Source organism: Stegodyphus dumicola, chromosome 1 (genome assembly GCF_044657685.1).
Source record: "Stegodyphus dumicola isolate Sdum_Otavi_A_Nest chromosome 1, ASM4465768v1".
In the NCBI taxonomy this organism is placed as follows: Eukaryota; Metazoa; Arthropoda; class Arachnida; order Araneae; family Eresidae; genus Stegodyphus; species Stegodyphus dumicola.
This window is the reverse complement of record NC_140768.1, coordinates 56,565,112-56,587,162: the sequence shown is the minus strand read 5'-3', so window position 1 is coordinate 56,587,162 and position 22,051 is coordinate 56,565,112. Positions and strand designations below refer to the sequence as shown.

The 22,051-nt window shown below is 31.4% G+C and overlaps 1 protein-coding gene across 1 annotated transcript in view; it reads right to left on the bottom strand.

The window, feature by feature from the left end:
• Window positions 1-5,400: 5,400 nt before the first annotated feature.
• The window catches only part of LOC118188923 (protein lifeguard 3-like), an 82,613-nt gene continuing 65,962 nt past the window's right edge, over window positions 5,401-22,051 (bottom strand). The window contains exons 15-16 of the mRNA XM_085814957.1: window positions 7,637-7,740; window positions 5,401-5,946 (exon numbers count right to left, since the gene is read on the bottom strand). The gene's annotated coding sequence lies outside the window, so the exon portion shown is untranslated. The remainder of the gene's footprint in view (window positions 5,947-7,636; window positions 7,741-22,051) is intronic.

The following is a 22,051-nucleotide window of genomic DNA, read 5'->3' as shown; positions in this document are numbered from 1 at the left end:
TTCTCCCAAATATAAAAAAAATGCATTAGATAAAATCCAGTCACAGTTTTCTGGCTGTGGGCTGTAACACGAGCAAATAAACATCTATTTTCGCAGAGATCTTGCACGTAGGCGCATATGGGAAGCTGCTGTTTATAGACAAAACTGGAGTGCAAAAAATTAATCTACTCTTGCATTACTAATCTTTTATTATAGGTAAAATTTATTAGTATTTAATGTCATTCTAATTGATATATAAATATATATCACAGGAATCTGTGACAAAAATATAAAGAATGTATCAGTAGTATTTGGCCATGTGTTATTTCAAATTCAATCAATAAAAAGTAAAACATAAGAAAGTGCTCCGTGGTTCTTTTGCCCGGGACACTAGGCAAAACTGCTCTTTATGCTAATCCTTCAACAGACATTAATGCAAATGATCAATATATCTTTGCATAAAAAAATGTTTTAATGGGAGCGGAAACATACGTATGGTTAACGGATACATAGAACGTCTAAATGAAATTTTAAAATCCATCACATGCGTGTTAGTCCTTTAGCGATGTTGAACCATCTGGCCCGTTAGTTCAGAGTTTAACATAATAACGTCACAGAGGAGGCGTCTTGATTCCCAACAGGCCATGCTTTGGCAACGATTTTCGATTTGAGCTTATCTTATTATCTCCGGGAAACTAATGATTTATTACGTTGTAGAAATTCATTTGTAAGATGGAATTTTTTTCAATTTATTTTAGCATATAGAGATTTTTGAATGAATTAAAATCTTGTAAAGCTTTACTTTCATGGGTCCAGATTTTGTAGACAATATTATTTAGCAAAGCTTTTTTCGCCATTATTTTCGTTTATTTTTGAAATTGAAATGATTTTCAGTACATTGATTAAAATTTATTTCACATTTGTTAAATATATTTTAACTGTTACTTTTATTTATTAACCTTCACATATTAGTATCAGTATTGTTTAGACATCTTTTAATCACTAATTAACTTAATGTCTTTTATGAAAATTGAACATAGAAAAACACAGGAAAGAATTAGTACATGAAATATCAAAACAGAAGCTATTTATTATTCTATTTTCATTACTATATAAAATTGTGGTACTTACGTAGTATCGTACCCATGCCAATCTTCGGGATAACTCGCTAAATTTGCAACCCCGATTTCGCACGTATCTTAGGCGCTGAATTGGTAACTATGTGCTTCATTTCATATTTTCTACTTGCCGCCTTTTTGAGCCTAACCGTTCGTTGATATGGTAAGCTCAAATACTAAAATATTAATTTGGGATTTGCCGGATTCTGAAGAAAATGCCATTACATTTTTACAAAAATATATTATTTTACCTGATGTTAGAGAATGTACCAGCTCTCATCCAATGAAGCTTTATTTTGGAAAAACAGAGTTTCTGGAAATGAAATGTTGCAACTTGCAATCAACACGCAGGAATAAGAGCTGGTAATATGTTTGAGGGTAACCGTATCCCGTTCAAAACAGCAGTAAGATTCATTTATTGCTGGTGCAAAGAACAGTCAAATTTTGTCAGGAAGAGCTTAATTTTTTTGAAAATAAATTAAGCATTTGAGAATAAGAAGATGGTTTTTCAAACTCAGTTCTGGTAACGATAGAAATGCTGTCTACCCAAACTGTGGTAGAACTATACAGCTTGTGCAGGGACTATACAATTAATGGTCAAATTCTGGTTTCCCACCCATTTTCTCCTGTCCTGTTCTGTATTTTTGGAATACACATAGATGTTGGAACTTTACTGGCAAAAGTTGCATTTCTTTCCAAAACATTCTAAAAATCTTAGAGCGACAGAATGCTCCATTGAAACAGCAAAACAGAACAGGTGTTGCTGCAAATACACTAAGACTTTCATGTCACTGGTACGTTTTGCATATAGTACAAATGTCTACACTGAAAAATAGCTTATGCTATTGGGTGTAGCCCTGAGTCTGCAGCCCCTTTTAGAATAAATAAAAAAACTAACATATTATAGTAATTTAATTATCTAAAACGATACACGCAAAAAAGACTAAAACTCTTATAGTTATTTTATAGCTCCGACTTTATATTCCAATATTCTTATTTTTTATTTTTATATATTTATTTCATAAGGTATTTTCTCCCTCCTTTCTGCATGCCTTCGTGGTGTAACGGTAGCATACTTGGCGCGTATTCGCGTTCCAGTCCCGGCGAGGGGACTGCACATTTTTCATGTCTCCTGTTTCCAAATAATCTAATGACTACAGTGGCGCCCGAACTAAAAAGATGGTGAATGATGATTCGTCACCACCAGGATGTGGCGATAGAGTCTCGTGGTCAGCAACATAAACAGTAACATCCTCCCCCTCGATGAACTCTTGATTCATCAAAGGTTTGGATTGTGAAGTTATCTTAAAACTAAATGTTTTTAATGTTCAACAAGTTTAAATGTTCATAGATGCAGTGTTTGCAATTTAAATTCACTGTATTCAGTTCAAAGAGTTCAGGTCATTTCTAACGGGTACAATAACTGCACAGGACGACGAAGATGATTTCCATTAGCTAAACGGATAGTACAAGCCCTTATTTTTCCATCTCGTCCTGGACGACCCCCATCTTCCCATCTGCTACAATTTATGATCTTTTTTCTTATTTTTATTTTCTTATTCTTATTTTTTACATTTAACAACATTTGATAAGTGATTTTTTGCTTACCTTTCTTGAGGATATCCACAGGAACGCTTGGAATTCTTTTCCATTTTGGTTTTTACACAGAAATTTTATTTACAGTTATTTGCAGCAATTGTATGCTTACAGAAGAACGTTCATCAAGTTTCTTGTTGACACTGCATTTTTATCAAAGTCCGCAACGCGGTAAAACAATATAACGACCATAAAAATAAAAAAGCCACGCGCTCTCGTGGTCAGTAACATAAACTGTAACATCTCGTAATCCCCAATCGCCCTTTAAAAGGGGGAGTATTTTCTTCCTCCTTTCTGCATGCTTTCGTGGTGTAACTGTAGCATGCTTGGCGCGTATTCAAGAGGTTCAGGTTCGAGTCCCGTTGAGAGCATTGCAAATTTTTCATTCCTCAGGTTATCAAATAACCTAATGACTCTACAGTTATTTTTGGTTTACTAAATTGTCGATGGCATTATAGAAGTCTGTTTCGTCATTCCTTCATTATAGTTGCTATTTCAGATAGAAACTTCACTTTCTGCTTCATTCAAGGTGAGATACAAATTCATATGTCTTATTCTCTCGTGTTTTTTTTTTTTTTTTTTTTATTGTTATTACTTTAAAGGAAGAAAGTCTATATCTGATAGTAATTGTGCCTTGACACTAAAAATTCATAAACAGAACTAGATATAGTATGAAAGCAGCAGTAATGGTTATTCTTCTAGTGTACTTAAAATATTTAATTATTATTAGAAATTTATTGAACTCTTCTATATGAAAAAGAATTCGAAGAGCTTCAGTCTAAGGAAAGGAATATAGATAAATGAATATCATAAAATATTGCAATTAGGAATTTTAACGCAATTTTCCGTCATAAAGGTATAATGAAATGGTACGCCATTAGTAAATAATTATTCTAAAATTTTACAATTATAGCTTTCAATATTATTTATATTTTATAGTTCAGTTTCGTGTTATTTTATAAACAAACAATATTCTCTATAATTTTTCTATCTGAAATTTGAATTGATGGGCACAGAATTTCAATCTAAAGGTAACATCATAATCCCTTCTTATCTACTTATCTGTAAGAATGCATTTTTTTCAATTTACTACTTATTTTTAGCCCAAACAGGCGCTAGCCTAGAAGGGCTATTAATTCAAAACGGCATTTTGCGTTGAATGTCTAAAGGCATTGTATGACTTTTCAAATTGTTGCCACCAACATCGCCCTGTATTATATTTAAAGAAATTTAATATGAAGCATCTGAAGGAATATATGTATGTTTCTTTCATTATGAAAAAACAGCGGTACCTAGAGCCAGAAAATTTTGAATAACCTAATCCTCCATTCGATCATGGGCACCTGGAAGCTCAAATTTTGAATTTGTTTTATTATCTATTTCATATTCTTTAAAATTTCAACGAATTTTTTATTTACAAACTCAATGGTTTCAAAGCGAGCAATGGCAAAACTGTACAGAAAAAACATTTTTAGCTCCAGCCGGCGAGACTGTCTGCCGGAAAATCTAAAGATGTGCTGTTTTTAAGTATTTTGTGATATTGCTGTTGATATGAATTTTATGCGATTTAAGTGCGAGGAACATGATATTTAACAAATAAAGATAGCACACGAAACGTTGAAACAAACATCCCTTTGGGCGTAATATAAAATCTGAAAGCTTTCATATATATATATATATATTTTAATTCTATAGATAATCTTAAATTGAAAAATTCCAGAATTTCAAATTATTGTGAATTTGTGGACTTGTACGTGTTTCTAAGAAAGAAGAACGGAAGAAGAATCATGGTTCCATTTCCCTAATGTATAAACATGACTACCTGTAACAGGAAGATGTTATGATATTTATTTTTTGATGTGCTTAATTTTTTATTCTTGACATGTTTACATTGCGTTTACATGACATGTTGCGAAAATTCATTGAAAAATTGAAAAAAAATTCATTGAAACCAAAAAACTCATCTTTTACCTTTTAGCAATGAAAGAAACAAGATTTCTGAGTAGAAAACTTACAAGCGGTCTGATGCTGATAAAGAGAGTACCAAGCAACGAATTTTCCTTTTGAGCACAGACTACAAAGAAAATTTTTCCCTTTAACCTCTATGGATCTGAGGAACTTTTGGTACATAAAAGGTAACATACTATCTGTGAGACTGTTTTTTAAAAAATTACTAAAAGAAGGAGCACCAGCAAAATTTGTTATGAACCCCATGGCCATGAACTGATCCATTAATCATTTTCTATTGAAACAATAATTGGTATTAATAATAGCATAGCAAAAGAGGATATAAGCACACTAAACATAAAAACTGATAAAACCGGGCTAGCTAAATAGACAGCATTACAATACAAATCTGATACAAATATTAAATATATCGTAATTACTTTTCAATTTTTTAACTATTTAGAGGAAGTTAAAAATCACCGTACTTTAATTAGCAGGCTAAGAGAATAAGTAAAGGGAACGGTAACAGTATTAAAGCAGACATATCCATTTGAACTGATTCAACCAAACTTTTAATTGCCCACTTGCAAAGAGTTTTCGGTACCTTTATGTAGTTTATCGTTGACGGTCAGACTATCCCTCCATTTTTGCCCCTGATACTGTTCACATAACTAAATTCAAAAGACTGAAGTTTTTACATTACTACTTCTAAAAAAAAAAAGCACTTTTTTAAGTAACATGAATTGTACAAAACTTACTAGGTGTACAGCAAATATTTATTGCCATTTTCTGAGATATTTAGTTTAAGGATTACATAACTAAAAATAAAGTACGAGTATCTAACGCATCGCATTTTACATTGCATTTAGAAATTTACAATCACAGAAGAAGTATACATATTTTGTACAATTTTGTTCCAGTTTTCAGTTACAAAAATTCTCGACGAATTTCCTTAATTTTCATAATATTCAGCATCTGTACTTACGTACGTCAGATTCTGACAATTCTTCCTTGAATAAAATGCGCTTGCCAGATTCAGAATTGCTGGATGAATTCAACTTATCATTGCGTTCCATTGTTACAGATGGAGGCTTGCTGCTTTTATCGTCTGGAGGCTTTGAAGCCTCACTATTGCTACTCGATGCAAGCATTGAAGGATTGCTGCTGGTAATGGCTGAAAGCTTCGGAGGCTTGCTGCTGGTAGATAATGGAGACTCGCTGACTGCTCCAAAATATTTTGTAATAATTTTTTCATGCAACTCCTCGAACATAGCTGGAGTTGATTCTGTACTGATATTATTTCGACCTGCAAAATAAGATATCAACAGCTATAAATACGCGAAATAATAAAATATATTAAAAAATTTTAAATTATAAAACTTAAGTTAAATATCCTAAATAATAATAATAAAAAAAAAACTTTCTTTCTAACCCCCTTAGGTACCGTAATATTTTTTGAGATATGTGACTGAAACTAAATGCAGGAAGCTTCTAAACCCGATGAACTTTAAATCAAAATTGTGAACAAGAAATTTAAAGGAAATCAAAATTGTGAACAAGAAATTTACAGGAAATCAATGCAATCGTACTTATATATGCCATATTTATACAATCAATTTTATCTTAACTTAAAATTTTGCTGTCTCAATGCAATTCTTTTTATTTTTAATCACATATGCCAAGAATATCTTGATAGTCACATACTTATTTTTAAATTATATGTAATGAAAGCAGTTTGACATAGAAAAGCTTCTTCCATATACTTTATTTTGTAATCTTTTAGCAAATTGGGGCAAAATAATATAGAAAGAAAATCATTTCAGTATATAGGAAAATCTTTTGCTCTTATCAGCGATGGAATACACGTGGCATCTTGTTAAAGAGTTTTGACGTACCTAATGGCGCCGGATAACGTGCAATTAAATTAAATTTCGGTTTGACCGAAAAATCGAACCCCCTTATCATTTAAAATTATAGGGCTGCTAAAAATATTGTGAAATAGAAGTGAAATATTGTTAACAACTGCACTGATATTTAATAAATTTTTAACTCGAACAATTTTTGAAATATCTCCTAAATTTGGTGGATTAATTAATTAGAAACTCTGAAATGACTTCATTTAGAAAATTATGTTTTGATCTATCCATTCAATCTCAGTACAAAGATTGAGATTCTACAAAGCGATTGCTAAGCAAAGATTCTGAAGACACTAGGTTTGTCGAAGCAGAAAGTATGAAAAATGTGTAGTGCTCTCGTTGGGATTCGAACTCCGAAGCTGCGAGGCTAGCCGGATGTGTTTTCCAGTTATTTCAGCAAGCCATGCAGTGAAGAAAGATTAAAAAACTCTACGTTCTTCCCACTTATAGAGCGACTGTGGAAGCTGGGTCCAATCCCCAACCTCGGTGGCGACAAATTGTCGTCCGTCACCTACCACTTTTTAATTTGGAAGCCAAAGGTAGAATTAAAAATTTTTCGAAGCCAGTAAACAGAAGAAATCAGAGCCGCCTTCGCCGGGGTTAGAACTCCGAATCTTTGAATTGTTAACTGTACGCCCTTTCCATTTACACCACAAAGGCACGTGATAAGGAGAGTGAAGGCTTGGTCTAGTGGTTACTTTGCAATCTTTGAACTTGAAATTCTTTGATCCTTACAGACAAACCCTACAATAAATGTACGATGAATTCGAAATCAAATATATAAATAATAAACTTCTATTCGAATTTTGAAAATTTTCAAACAAATCAAAAAGAAAAAGGAGAAAGGGTTCAAAAATTATTTTCAACTTTTCAACCAAACTTTCAAGCAACTAACCAACGAACAAACATAGAAAAATTTTAATAAAACCTTGTAGTAAGGCCTATTTCTTAACCCTTTAACTGTCAAGTTATTTTGATGATTTGGGTACACAAATTGTCAAATTTTTTTATTGCAAAAACCAAATGTTTAGTACAAAATAAAATATACTTAAGTAGTTAAAAATTGATATTTTGACGTACATGGGTAAAATTTTTAAAGTTTTGTAGCCACTGCATATTTGCTTTGAGGCGGCTGCCACTCAACATCGCAGTTGCAAAGTTCGCTTCTAGTGGAGCATTATTTTCTAAAAATGAAAAAAATTAATTATTTTCTAAAACATAAATAAATATAAGTGAATACCTATTAGTAGTTCAGTAATTCAGTCTTGTGTGGTACAACTGGAAACACTTTTCCAAGCACAAACCAACTCCACAATCACTACACCAGAATCGTGATTCCTTCCTTATCTTTTCCCCATTTTTATCCTTTTTCGAACAACACACTTTGCACTGTCTTGTAGGCTCATGGCTCATGTTTCGCAGGAGTAAGAGGAAAATGGGATATAAAATGTCGTTCAGTAAGACGGGCAGAGTTATCTATTGTAGGTGGTCTGCCAACATTCTTTTGTTCAGAAGCTGCATCATCATATTTATGTAAAAGCTCTTCTACAACTTGGATTCGAAATTCTAAAAATGAAATACGTTTCCCAACTACATTTTTATAGAGCAAATATGAGTTCCAGAGTACCTTGTCTAGTAAATGTAAAAATATCTTTTTTATAATATTTTTTCTGACGTTTTCGGATTGTTGGATGAAAGGATATTTCCTGATCACAGCGATCTACACCACCCATAGCTAGACCGTAATTAGAAACAATCTTCGGCTTGAGTATATCTCCATTTTTTATTTTTGAGGCTGACCATGGAAGTATCATGAATACTGCTCATCAAACACACATCCTTCACCTTCGGTTGAAGAATCTAAATCATCTATATAACGTTTCAAAGAACTGGAGGCTATTTTACAACAAAAAGACCCCATGCACTTTGAACCAAATAACCTCTAACCTTTGAAATCTTCAGTAAAGTGCTGTCATCTATTGAACTGAGCACACATTAACTTTTCCCGACATACAGACGGGTTTGACAAAGAGATGAAGCCGAAATAAACGTCTCCCGATATATATTCGGGTATAACAATACGATGCACTCAAAAAAAAAAAAAAAAAAAAAAAAAAAAAAAAATTAAAAAAATTACCCCGAATAATACTCGGGCGTGACATTTTCGAACACCAGTGCTGTACCCGAGATTATCTCGGGCATGACAGTTAAAAGGTTAATTAAGAAGAAGGGTTTTCCAGATTCCTATTTGAATAGACCTATTCATGTATTTCGTCAAATAAGATTTCTGGAAGACTCGTTATTTTAAGCGAGTTCGAGTGGAATTGAGCCGAAATTTAGATACAAAAATTCTCAGCAACCAACTTTTCAGCAGATAGACATTTTACTATGTAACTATAACACGATATAAATACTAACTGTATTGTATTGTTTAATATCAGATATTAAAATAAATTTTTAATGAAAGTAATCTATTCAAAAGAATATGATCTTGAGAACAAATTAACATTAGCAAATACGGTAGACACTCTATTACCCATCACTCTTTCAACTATCAGTTTCTATTATCTGTTCACCACTCAGTTCTTCGGCAAACAGAATGAATCAACCGAAAAATAAAGAAAGTGAGGCTATATTATAGCATAAATTATGATTATTTTGTCATCGTATTCAGAACGAAAAGCTAAAATATTTTTTAAAGAAAACAAGGATACACGCCTATTGTTAAATAAAACTACACAAAAATGTTCACGATAAATTCTTCTGCAAAATCGGTGATTGCAGAATATATTCTTTATGACTTTACTAGGCGTTATTTAACGTTTAGGATGTAAAACGTTTAATAAAGAAAATTCTATTCTTATTTACTTGCCTGAAATTAATGTCATGATACATATTAGTATTTTATATTATCTAGGTTTTGGCCACTGAAGAACGATAAGAAATAACAATACCACATTTTATTTTTGAAATAAATTGAAGATTAAAACACAATGGGGGGAATGGTATTTGGTATTATTGTGACTGACGGCTGTTTTTAATTTATTGTAACATTATATTATATTTTTATTGTGCATAATAATGCTCAAGCTAAGGATCAATAATGCCACCAAATTTCAATTCTTGTTGATCTTTTTTTTTTTCCATACTACTGAAAATACTGTTGTAAAAACATATCTTCTTTATCGACTGCTTATATCTGGCGGTGAAGTGAGAAGAATTTCTTTTATTGTTTTCTTCTGTTATCCATGGCGATGACGATTTCGAATAGTACGACGGATAAGGGATGATGGTCGTTTCACTGAAAATGTATTCATTCAAAAGAAAAAAGTCATTGATTTCCCTTTCAAAGTAAATTTGTGTTGAAGATTAATAACAATAGAATAAAATAAGTTTTATTTTAAGAAATCATTTAAATGCCCAGATATATAATACTTTAAATAGTCTAAAATCTATGCCAATGAAAAAGTTCGCAGAAACGAAAAATATTCAAACATTAAATATATGCTGAGTTTTAGAAAATACATAATATAACCAGAACTTGTCCACGTTTTCAATTCACGTTTTAGTAATTTTTTAGTTTCTCAAAGGGATTTGAGTCCGAAGGACTATTATTTTCGTTTTGGCATTTTGCGTCGGACTCCTATAAATGTCGGTTCACTTTTCAAACTGTTGCCACAAAATGTTAGAGTCCTGCATTATATTTGAAGAAGTTATATAATGAAAAATCTGCATAAATGTATGTATTTCTCGCATTGTAATAAAACAATGGTATCTAGAGCCATCTAATTTTGAATGACGTAATCCTACTGCAAATATGCGCATCTGAAATCCCAAATTTGAAATTTGTTTTATTATCGATTTCATATTTTGTAAAACTTTAACGAATTTTTGAGTAACAAACTCAACGATTTAAAAACGAGCAATGGCAACACTCTGCAGGAAAAAAAAAACCTTTTTATCTCCAGCGCGTCGAACTGTGTATCGGAAATCCTAACGATATGCTCATTTTAAAATTATTTCGCGACATTGCTATTGAAATAAATTTTATGGTTTAAGTGCAAAGAACATGATATTTAAAAATAAAGGTAACTCACAAAACGTTAAAAAAATGCCTCTTTGGACGTAATTTAAAACCTGAAACATTTCAGATTTTTTTAGTCCAAAGGGATTTCAGTCCCGAAGGACTATTGCTTTCGTTTTGGCATTTTGCGTCGGACTCATAAACGTCGGTTCACTTTTCAAACTGTTGCCACAAAATGTTAAGAGTCCTGCATTATATTTGAAGAAATTAAATAATGAAAAATCTGCATAAATGATTGTCTATTTCTCGCATTGTGATAAAACAATGGTACATAGAGCCATCGAATTTTGAATGACGAAATCCTACTGCGAATATGGGCATCTGAAATCCCAAATTTGGAATTTGTTTTATTATAAATTTTATATTTTGTAAAACTTTAACGAATTTTTGATTTACAAACTCAATGCTTTAAAAGCGAGAAATGGCAACGTTATATATAAAAAAAAAAATACTTTTATCTCCAGCTCGCGAGACTGTGTATATCGGAAATTCTAAAGATATGCTTAATTTAACATTATTTTGCGATATTGCTCTTGAACTGAATTTTATGGTTTAAGTGCAAAGAACATGATATTTAATAAATAAAGGTAACACTCAAAACGTTAAAAAAACGCCCCTTTGGACGTAATTTAAAATCTGAAAAATATCAGATTTTTTTTTTTTTTTTTTTTTTTTTTTAAGGTAAATAAGATAAATTTCTACCTAATGTCTCAAAAATTTTCTCAGAGGTTGAGAACGAGGATAGTTTCTAAAATTGCTTTGTAACTGTTCTTCTATAAACACAAATGCCGACCAGCTCTAAAAGTATTAATTAACAGAGCACATGAAAAGTTACAAAGAAAATATACATCAGAACAGAACAAAACATAAACTGAAACAAAACACCTAACATTAAGAATTACATTAACGTTAGAATTACGGAGCTATGATAATGAAGAGTTTATCCTCATCGTAGTTTCTCTCAGTCGTGAAAAGTGGCATGCCCATATTCGTAGTAGGATTACGTCATTCAAAATTCGATGGCTCTGTGTACCGTTATTTTATTACAATGCGAGAAATATACATACATTTATTCAGATTTTTCAATATTTAATTTCTTTAAATATAACACAGGGCGATAATACTTTGCGGCAACAGCTTGAAAGTGATTTGCCGTTTGTAGTGAATCGATGCAAAATCGCAAAACGAAAACAATAGTCCTTCAAGGACTTTGGACAAGGAAAAAAAAAAAAAAAAAAAACTGCTGTGTACACCGCATGACTTCCTTGTACGGAATATTAAATTATGCGCATTTTTTCTTGCATTTCATTTAAACTTATTGGATAGAATTCAATCTACTTCGTCGATAGCGCATAAGATGCAATAGAATAAATGCACTCTTTAAAATTCACTATATTTGTTTACCACAACGACACTCTGGCGCTAGGTTCACTTAACAGCGTTATATTTCGTTCATATTATAACTCAGAATGCACAAAATTTATATCATTTGAAGAATTATCTAATCGTTGCCACATGTTCTATTCAAATATTATAATAAATCTAGAACGATGTATAAAAGGAATTAAGAAAACAAAACAAAAACGAAACACTTTTTCACAGACGATCCAGTATTTCTCATTCAATTAATTCAGTTCACACTTCGTGACAAGGAAAAAATACATAAAAACTCAAAATACCTATATTAAAAATTACGAAGTAAATCTTAAACACTTATTTCCTCGAAAAAATTCCAGATGCAAAGCTTAGTCTCTCTAGATTGGCAACAAATCTACTATTCTGCTGTTTCAAATGTAAACAAATATGTCAGCCCTGTTATTTAAAAAGTAGGCTTAACTGCACTTAAACAGCTTTTAAATTGTTAATAACTCTACAAATATTGCTTGCAGATTTCCTAAAGGCATAAAAACCTTCACTGAAAGATAAGAACAACATAATTCGATTATATTTAAAGAAAAAAATGCACAATTTACAAACATATAAGAGTAAAGAAACGGGGATCACTGAGCCGGGTAACAGAGCGGATCTATATATATAAATATCTTTATATACGTTTGGTGCGACCCATTGCAACCAAAATACCTACAAGTGCACATCTATATGTTATAGCAGTCTTATATACAAAATTAAAGATTTACACATGCCGGAAATGAAAAATATGAAATATGTATGGGTATTTATGCATGTGCTTGCAAAAAGCATGTATCTGCCTTTAACAAAATACATAAATATTCATTGAATTATTTATAGATGGATTTGAAATGAAGAATTTATTCATTTATAAACAACTGTGAAAGTACTGTGAAGAAATCTAATTATTAAATGTATCTAATTTATAACGATTATAAATGTTATCTGAATATATAATAACCTTAATATTGAACTGTAAACATAAATTGAAATCCTGTTGACAAATAACATTATAAAACTATTTAAGCAAGAATTGTTCGTACTGGAAAGCAATCTGTTAAAAGGCATTGTAAAGCAAATGCTATGAGATGCGCACTTAAGAAAGAGTTTTGGAATATGTATTGTTGAAATTAATGGTAAAAAAAATCTGATAAGTATAATTAAAAGAATTATTCCCCTTACATTTTATAATAACTCGGTTACAAGTTTTAAATAATACTTAAAAAAAAAAAAAAAAAAAAAAAAAAAAAAAAAAAAGTATTTTATTCCCTTTCAGAAATGTTCAGAGAAAGTCAAGTACTATTTAAAGTATTTCGCTAATTCCTAATAATTCTCTAATTTAAAATGAACCGAATAAAGCATTCATTATAAATTGTCTTACATTTTTCTATATAAAAATGCCTCAGAAGCCAAAATATCATGTCATATTTAAGAAAGTACTTTAGGAAAAAGCTCTATAAATAGAAAAGAAATAATGCATAATTTTAATTGAATAATACAATAAACTTTGATCTTAATTTTTGTACCTTAACCGAATAAAATTGAATTATCTTAAATTTTTTTCTAATGAAATTTTCTAACGACAACTTGTGAAAATATTTCATTCAAATTAAACCATTCTGAGAAAACTGTCCTGTGAAAAGTATTTCATTTAATTCCGTTTAGAATGAAATGTTGTTTTCATATACTTTGGACTCTGAAGTGTTGTAGAAAAAGAAAATATATACATTTATAAGTATATTTACGAGACGTAATTACAAAATATTTACATCCGAACGCATCAAATCCCTTTGAACTCAATGGTAAATGACCCAATGTTTTGGTCACCACGTAGGAATCGCCAGTGCTTCAGAGCAGTGTACGGGAGAAACCTGTTTAGGGCCCCTCCATCTTACTTCCTACCTCCATGTCTGAAACAGATGAACAATGGAAAGCAACACTGCGAAAATTTCGAGGATGCACTGTTCGATCCAGACGAACACTGCACACTGATTTAAACCTTGATGCATTCCATTAGGATGCTAATTATTAATTTGTATATATAAGTTTGTGATGAAATTTTAAAAAGTTTCACATAATTATATAATTATTGATACACAATAAGACTTCAATAAATAGAATTAAAATACAAACCCTTTCTTTCCGTTAAGTAGCATTGCAACACGTGCCAGATAACGGCTAGTAAACAATAAAATGATGCAACAGCAAATAATAAAACAAATCACAATACCAAACCTAATTTATCAGCTATTACGAACGGAATGCAAGTAAAACACGAAACTGGCAGAACAGTCTGCATGATTCCAGCATCTGAAGCTTTTATCAGCCTTTTTCATCTTAAACTATAAATGCTGTGAAACATCTAAGTAGTATTTCGCGTGTTCTTATTTTGCTATTATATATACTGTACTACATATTTATAAACTGAAAATGAATAGTAATGATCTTATTTTTACTTACTTTCAATTCCCTCTAAGACGAAGTCATAGATGGACTCCGATAGTTGGCGATCAGGTATCCATTTGACTTCCGAAGATTCTCTATTCATCTTTTAAAAATCAGTGTCGTAGTTCACTTATTAAATATAGCTGATGAAGGCACTCAGTATACAAGAACTTGTAGGGTTTAACCAGACAACTTCTAAATAACAACTTCTGAATGGCCTTTGGGTTTTACATGCTACATTCTTTGCTACAAGGCATGCCAATCTATTGTAGTCTCCGTTTATAGGTGACAAAGAGCGCTATAGCATGTCTTATCGCGATTCAGCCATTCAGACGGAACAGGAATCTTTCTATTAGGACAAAAGCGTCACTTGCACGATACTTGTGCAAACTGTGAATAACATGCCTATATGTTATGTTAGTGAAGATGGGATTAAAATATTTAATGGTAATTGAATCTGACTGTAGAAACATTAGTGCGTTCCGTCATTTGATAGGCCTTTATCGAGCTTAAAACACATCTGTCATCTTTTCTTCACGAAATATTAAACATGTAATTACACGTTTTTATTTAAAGTATTTTTTAAAATATTGAATTTAGAATTTGTGACATCCTAGAAGTTCAGCATCCGTTTACGATTGATTTTATCGTTTCAATCTAATGCGTGAGTAATTCTATATTATTTTGAAAATTGATTGCCTAGTACCAGAATTTTGAATTATTTAATATTTACTTACCTTGGGTTTATAATAAACTTTCAAAAATATTTTGCATGAAATGTCTTTTTATAATAATTCCTTTTCCTACTTAACCGAAACGCCAATTATTTTTCAGAAGTTTGCAATTTTAACGCACATTTTTTTAAAAAAATATTTGCAAAATCTCTCCCATGAAACGTAAGCAGATATTAAAAAATTTACGCGGTATTTCTCAAAGAGATGGTCTCAGTGCATCTAAATAACAGTTGTGCATTTTAAACAGCATGAAGAAATCGTTCTTGCCAACACTATGATACAAATGAGGCAGGTTTTGGAAATGAAAGATAAAATTTATTATAACTATGTAATAATCTGATTTTATTATAACAATAATTTATTATAAACTATGTTATAAAATATGCTATTTTATAAAGGGAATCAAACTATTAAAATGCAACTGCAGTAATATGCAATTTCTTGAGCGTACACCATATCTTTTATCTAGCTCTCATTATTAGTTATGTAATAAATAACTTGCCACCAAACAGTGCGAAATTTATATTTCTCTTTACATTATAAGGTATTTCTCCCACCTTCTTGGAGTGCCTTCGTAGTGTGGTGGTCTGCACACTGGGCCAGTATTCTAGAGGTCCGCGGTTCGATTCCCGGCGAAGGCGTTGTTAATTTTTCATCTTTCCTGCTTTCCAAATATTACTTAATGACTCTACAACATAACACTGAATTTAATAAAGTCAGGAAATAAGATTTGGAAATGATTGTTACCATGTAGTTTGTCGAAGCATTTCTGTACATAATTTTAAACCGGAAATGGTTGTAATGGCAGCGTAACGTCTCGTGATGAAGGAAAAGTAAAGATTAGGTTACACAAGCTTTTAATGCCAAAGATACGTATTTTGTTCTTAAAAAGTTTAAATGATAGAGAATTAACTTTAATCATACGATCGCTATTGTTTACTATTTTATGACGATTCTAGTGCCACGTAAGCAAAGTATTCGAATTCAATTAATTTTTTGCCAAACTGATATTTTTTTCCCAAAAAAATGTCAACTGGTAAGCCATTATTTAATATCCAGACTATATTTAGGCCCTTTAATTCAAAATCTCAGTTTGCAGGCTTTTTAGACTTCTGCTGAGGCGCACAATAGTAAAGACATTATACGGAACTCGAGTATAGGAGTAAAGTCATGTTTAGGCACGGTTTATAATCTACTTTTCAACAAAACAAAACAAAACAAAACAAAAAAAAAAAAAAAAAAAAAAAAAAAAAAAAGACGATAGGTCAAATTAATAGCAAAAAGGTTTAAAAAGGGAAAAGTAAAATCTAATTCGTTTATTAAAGAAAAAATCTGAAAAGTTTCAGATTTTAAATTACGTCCAAAGGGCATTTTTTTAACGTTTTGTGTGTTACCTTTATTTAATAAATATCATGTTCTACGTTTTCAAACTATAAAATTCAGTTCAACAGTAATATCGCGAAATTAATTTTAAAATGATCATATCTTTAGAACTTTCAATACAGAGTCTGCGCGCTGGAGATAATTTTTTTTTTTTTTTTTTTTTTTTTTTTTTTTGTGTGTGTGTTGCCATTGCTTGCTTTGAATTCGTTGAGCTTGTTAATCAAAACTTCTTTAAAGTTTTACAAAATATGAAATAGATAATAAAAGAAATTCCAAATTTGGGTTTTCAGATACCCATATTCGAGTGGAAGACTACGTTATTCAAAACTTGATGTTTCTAGGTACCATTATTTTTTTCACAGTGCGAGAAACATACTTACATTCATGCCGATTCTTCATCATTAATTTCTTAAAATATAATTCAGGGCTCTAATACTCGGTGGCAACAATTTGAAAAGTGAAACGCCGTTTCTAGTGAACCAACGCAAAATACCAGAACGAAATTAATAGCCCTTCTAAATTGCCCCTTTGGGCTAAAAATCAAAAACTCATACTGGTATTTTATTTCATAATTTGTCTATCATTTTATCTAAAAATTTAGTTTTAGCGTAACGTATGGATTGCAATATCTGCTTTTGTAATTAAAAAATATATTTATTTCAGAATTCAAAGATGACAAGAAAGGTGACTTTTGTAAAACATGTTACCCTTACCAGTTAGAAGTGGTGTTAGCAAAGAAGGGCTAAGACATGAGCTCCAGCCTCAATTGAAACTGATCGATCATTACGAAATATTGTATGGTCCAAATAACTATTGATGATAAGAAGTTCCTTGCAATGCTAAAAGAAATATAAGGACATCGTCACGCGCATAAAATTCAGCAGATGGTGATAAACTAATGAGATGAGATTACTGCCTGAAATTCTTTATCAAAGACTTCAGGTGTTATATAAGCAAGGAGAAAAATTTTAGGCGACGTTCATTAATACAAAATTACTTAATTAATTAATTACAAAATTACTTAATTAAATATTAATACATAATACATTAATACAAAAGCAAAAAGAAATGATACAAAATTTGCATGGCGCCGAAAACAAAATACATAATCTGTAGATAATGAATTATCTACAGATTAATATTTAAGATGACCACAGGCCGCCTCACATAGTTACGAAAATTATTGACACGAGCGACGCTATTGTTTTTGAATTCCTAAGCTTCAAATGAAAATTGTGTGGCAGGTGATGGAAGTAGACAGGAAATTGTGACAAAAAAACCTTGTAACAAACCATACCATAACAGCAGGTGGTTTGTCTTAAGATGGTATGCTATTGGCTTCAACTGTGCAATCAAAATACTGAACAGGTGTAGAGAAGGATTCCTGTAGTTTTCAAATGCCTTAGCCAACAAAGATATCTTAGGCTTTGGAATGTGCTTTCAGAAAGTTATTTACACAAAGGAAATGAAGAAGGATGTTCTTTATACCTTTTAGGAAATGGATTTCAAGGCTGAAGCAAACAAAGAACCTCCTTTCTTTGGTTGATTGTACCTTTTGAGACTTGCAATAAGTCCCTTATCCAGAGATGATGCCTGAACTTAGCTAATACATGTTTATGTTACATGTTTATTTAATACTTCGCTAGATGTTTATTTCTCAATTTTTTTTATCCAATGGCAGATTGTGAACAGTTATAGTGTAACACAGTCCATTAATCTATACAAGGCCAGATGTGGTAGTCTCTTTATTAAGAAGGAACCTAAAATAGGTGGGTCACCATCGCCACCTATGAAGGGACGGCTTCCCTAACCACTAAACCGTCTCGGCGGTTTATTTCTCAAATTTAATCATTGTTTACTGTTAATCAAACTGAGTGTTTTTAAAGAAATAAATTTATTGCTTATTTTTTTAAATCAGTGGGTGGTTACCCAGCAATGGGTTCGGGAACAATTTTGTTGTATTGCGAGAAATTTGGAAGTTAATACCTTACTGTTTAATCACATGTATGTCTAATTGCAATCAGGAGTAAATTTATAATTAAGAATTAAATGTCAGCACCAGCATTATTATTCATAATTTCTTCGCTAATAAGTCTTTCCGTTTAAAGATATGCTCCTTCCTTCTATCATACCAAATATATCAATGTGAGTCGTGAATTATTGCAAATATAAGACATGCGGAATGGGAAGCTAAAAGGTTTGGGAGATAGTGCCTCAAACTATTATGTTTTATGTAGTATATATTATTGAAGGTAATTAAAATGTCTTTAATTTACAGTGTACTCAGATGATAATCATGAATATTTATTAGAGTATTAATGTAACTGTTAAAGATGTTTCAAACGGGGCATAAATCCCTTCGAGATTGATTATTGTTTTCCTTCTTTACCCTCCTTTAGGGATCGTAAGTAGCTTAAAAAACAACTCATGGGTTAGATGTTCCTTGGTACAGAACTTGTACAAACATTTTAATTTAGTTTATTTTTACTAAGTGATGTCAACTAACTGAAACGCGTCTGAAAGGTCTACCTTATCTGATACCTTTTTAAATATAACTAAGAGATATATTTTAAGCAGGCCAACTCTTCAGAAGGCTACTTGTGCGATGCCTGTTTATTTCTTTCGCAGCATTGAAATGAAAAAGGTTTTTGTTTATTTGATTAAGGCAAAGCACTCGAGGGTTGTCTGCCTAAGGGAAAGGAACCCTTTGTGGAGAAATTTCTGAGGGAAACACACGAAGAAAATCACGAAAACGCCCATGCAGCCAGTGATGAACTGTGCAACAAATAGACTTTTTTAACGCATTATAATTTTGATTTTAACCTCTAAAAGACAGGTTTCAAAATTATTTTCCTTTGTTTTACTAAAATATAACTGTAGCAAGCAATATTTTTTATTCGTAAAACTATTAGGTAATTATATATTACTCAGTCGATTTTGAAGGCTGACCACCATTGTTCGGAGATTCCGCCAATCATGCCTGAACGGATGCTTCGTTATTTAATAAACAACCACATATCTCTCTTTACTTACTTTTATTATCTAAATAATCGATAAATAGAAATTACAACTCAGCACATTGGGGAGGGGGCAGAGTCGTAGCTAGGGTTTTCAGCGCCCCCCTACTGCTTGCCAAAGATGGAAAACATTTAATTCTAAAATGTCGTAACATCAGTTTGGCGCCCCTTCGATTCTGCGCCCGGAGACAGATGCCCCCTTGCCCCCCTCTAGCTACGCCCCTGGGGGGGGGAAACCGATATAAACAGTAATTGAAGCTTTTAGGTTAACTGACAAAGTAGTTCATTAAAACGTGCCCCAGTTATTCCGATTGTTAAAAATTCCTTTAGAACACTATGAGTACAAGGTTACTGACGGTAATGGTTCCAATCTGTTACTGTTTTGTCGGCGATATCCAGACGTTCTTTTCCCCAGTCAACAGATGTTAATTCTCTGTACCAGCTATAAATGAAACAAATGTGATTTTACTTTCCTTTTCAAATGGATATTTTTTGTGACAATTTTTCACAATTTCCATCGACACTGTTTATCCAGTTTCAAATAGAGCAGCATATCGTGTCCATTAATATATACTTTAATGACAGGATCCCATACCTTCCAAAATAATAAACTACTTGCTGTTCTGTAGGAGGCAGGTGCTTTCTTTTCAAAATGCAACAAAAAATTTACAGCAGCATCAACTAATTAATATCTTAATTCATAAAAAACAAAACGTAGCTATCGAAAATCTGTTGAGATTACTTCAGACAAAAGCTCAGACGTAATGAGTATAATGTGACATCACGCTTATCCATACATGGACCTTATAAGAAATAGATTAACCCAAATGGGTGTTCTCCCTCATCTGACGCGTTCCCGGCTGTCACCTTGATCACACCCGGAGGAGTAGGGACGACTTGCAGAAATTTAACAGTGATTACCTATTGCAGCGTGTATAACTGTCAAGAAAAAACTGGTTGTAGCGCCTCATTTCACAAATTAGAATTTCTCCATATTTTTATTTTTGAAAATGAGATTGATTTTTAAAAATTTAGCATTTTTATCAAGCATAATTAGCCTTCCAAATAATTATAGAGCTATTGCATGTTTTCAGGGGTGGATATTTTTTTAGCTTTTCCTATGCTGTAAGGAAATTTGTAACTACTTCTTTTAGAAAATATATTTTTAATCTCAACTAACAGAAAATTTCAAACAAGCAAATTTTATGCTTTTTCTTGGTGTAAATAAGTACAAGATACTAAAATATTTAAAAACGAAATTTTGAAAGTTTTGTTTAAAATTCTAAATTGTGATGCTTTTTTAAATTTATAGATGAGTATTATAGCACAGTTTCTATAAAGGAATTTTATTTCAATTATATTTCATAATACATCATAGTGATAAACACTTTTGACTCCTTAATTTTTATACATTTTATTCTAATATGAAAATTGTATTTAACCGTAATAATTAGTTTTGTTTGTATTTTACAGTGATTATTTTTTAAATTTATTTTTAGTTCTGCATAAGATTTTTTTTTTTTATTTACGATTGATTTAATTAGCTCGAAGCGGCATTTTGTGCTGTTTCACTATAAATGTCCGTATCTCCTTGCAAATTGTTGTTACCAAATAATATCGCCCCGTATTATATTTAAAGAAATTAAATAATGAAGAATCTGCATGAATACATGTATGTTTCTCGCACTGTGACAAAAACGACGGTATCTAGAGCCATTAAATTTTGAATAATGTAATCCTCCACTCGAACATGGGCATCTGGACGGCCGAATTTCGAATTTGTTTTATTATTTATTTCATATTTTGTAAAACTTTAACGGATTTTTGATTAACAAATTCAACCCTTTTAAAGCGAGCAATGGTAACACTGTACGGAAAATAACATTTTTATCTCCAGTGCGGAAATTCTAAACATATGCTGTTTTCAAATGTTACGGAAGATGTTTCAAATGCGGTTTACGGGCGAAGAACAGGATATTCAATAAATATAGGTAACACACAAAACGTTAAAAAAAGGTTCCTTTTGGGCATAATATAAAAATCTGAGTACTTCTAGATTTTATCTTTCCCCCCCCCCCTTCATTACATTCAGAAAATTTTATGCTCCGAATTTTATAAATTACTAAAATAATTAATCCACTTTAATGTTAATAATTTAATGATGATATAATCAAATAAATAATCGTTTTGTAATGTTATTATAGTTTTGAAAATCTCTGCCTGAAAATTTTCATTAAATTAAAAAAAAATTATGAGACCTTGTTTAATTTTACCTTATTTATTTCAAAGCATTGCGTACTATCAATCTTATTTAATTTTACTTTATTTTTACGCAAAATTAAGTTAATAAATTTTGTGCTTAGAGTTTTTACCGTTTTACCAAATTAAAGATGTTTGTACAAGATAACGCGTGAAAAAAATG